Raw genomic sequence first — 1,400 nt, 5'->3', positions numbered from 1 at the left:
GCCCCAGTGTAGGGGAATGCCAGGGCCAGAAAGTAGGAGAGGGCGGGGTGGCAGGCATTGGGAGGGGGAAGGCAACAGGGGTTTGTTTTTGTTTGTTTTTTTGTTTTTTTGGTGGGGGAAACTGGGAATGGAGAAATTCGCATGTAAATAAAGAAAATATCTAAAATAAAAAAAAAAAAAGGAAATAAAGGGTCTGGAAAGATGGTTCAGCAGTTAAGAGCAAGTACTGCTTTGCAGAGCCCTGGGTTTGATTACCAGCACCCATACCTAGAGGCTCACAAACACCTGTAACTCAGCTCCAGAGACATGGCTGATGTGTATGGGGCTTCTGTGGACATCTGCACTCACATGCCCATAACCCCCACATAGACACACATACATACATACATGTAATTTTAAATGATAAAAATAAAATACGAAAGAGAAGAAATCAACAAAGGTGGGGTTTTTCTCTCAGTTCAGTGTATGGAGACCTATATGGGATGTTATAAGATATACTGATGAAACATGTGCTGAAAAGAGTGGAGCCCAGCGTCTTGTGGTATTGGATAAGCTCTCCAGGCCCCTTTGAAAAATGAGGTTTAAGAAGCACTTTAGTTAGCGTTTTGAGGAAAGAGACCTATTCATTCATCGTAGTTTCCCAAAGGGGGACTGATTGTCATTGAGGATTCATATTTCTGGAAAGAAAGACAACACACAACTCCTTGAACCAGTTTGAAGTTGCTAAACAAATTCTGACCATCTCTCTACCACTGGAGAACTCAGAAAGTGATGTGAAGTTTCAGGTGAGTGTATGGGAAGGAGTTGAAAGTGCTAAGAGTCAACTTATGTGCATTGTGTACTGAGCCTGTGAATTAATAAATGCTCCAGGAAGCCAAATTTCCTCATTAAATAGGTAGGATAATAAAGCTCATCCACCTCTCCTCCAGTTCACTGTGCATCAGGAACCCTTCCATGAAATCACACGTGGGAAACCTTTCACGGAATGCCTGGCACAGGGTAACTGCCTACAGGATGAGTGGCATCCATTGTGATGTTAATGATCCTTCTGGAATACTGCTCCAGAGGCCTACCAGGACTGGGATTTTTCTCATTAAGTATTTAAGGGAGCAGGTTACAGAGACAATTGTGCTTTGTTTGACAATTAGATAGGTGGTTTCCTGGAAGATCAGGAGGAGGCGTTGGCTGTGAAAATGGTCCAGAGACAGGAGGAGAGGTGTAGCATCCAGCTTCCCGTGTCCTCCCACGCCAAGGCCTGCAAAGCTGACTCAGGGGCTGGCTGAAGTGGATTGGGAGAGTCCTGAAGGGGCTCTCCACCGGTTCCTTGCCCCCAGTGAAAATGAAATCGAAATTTCACAAGGGAAGAAATAAATTTCAAGCCCATGCTTTTAAAGATTTTT

This window comes from Mastomys coucha, unplaced genomic scaffold (genome assembly GCF_008632895.1).
Source record: "Mastomys coucha isolate ucsf_1 unplaced genomic scaffold, UCSF_Mcou_1 pScaffold16, whole genome shotgun sequence".
Taxonomy (NCBI): domain Eukaryota; kingdom Metazoa; phylum Chordata; class Mammalia; order Rodentia; family Muridae; genus Mastomys; species Mastomys coucha.
This window is presented reverse-complemented; position numbering follows the sequence as displayed.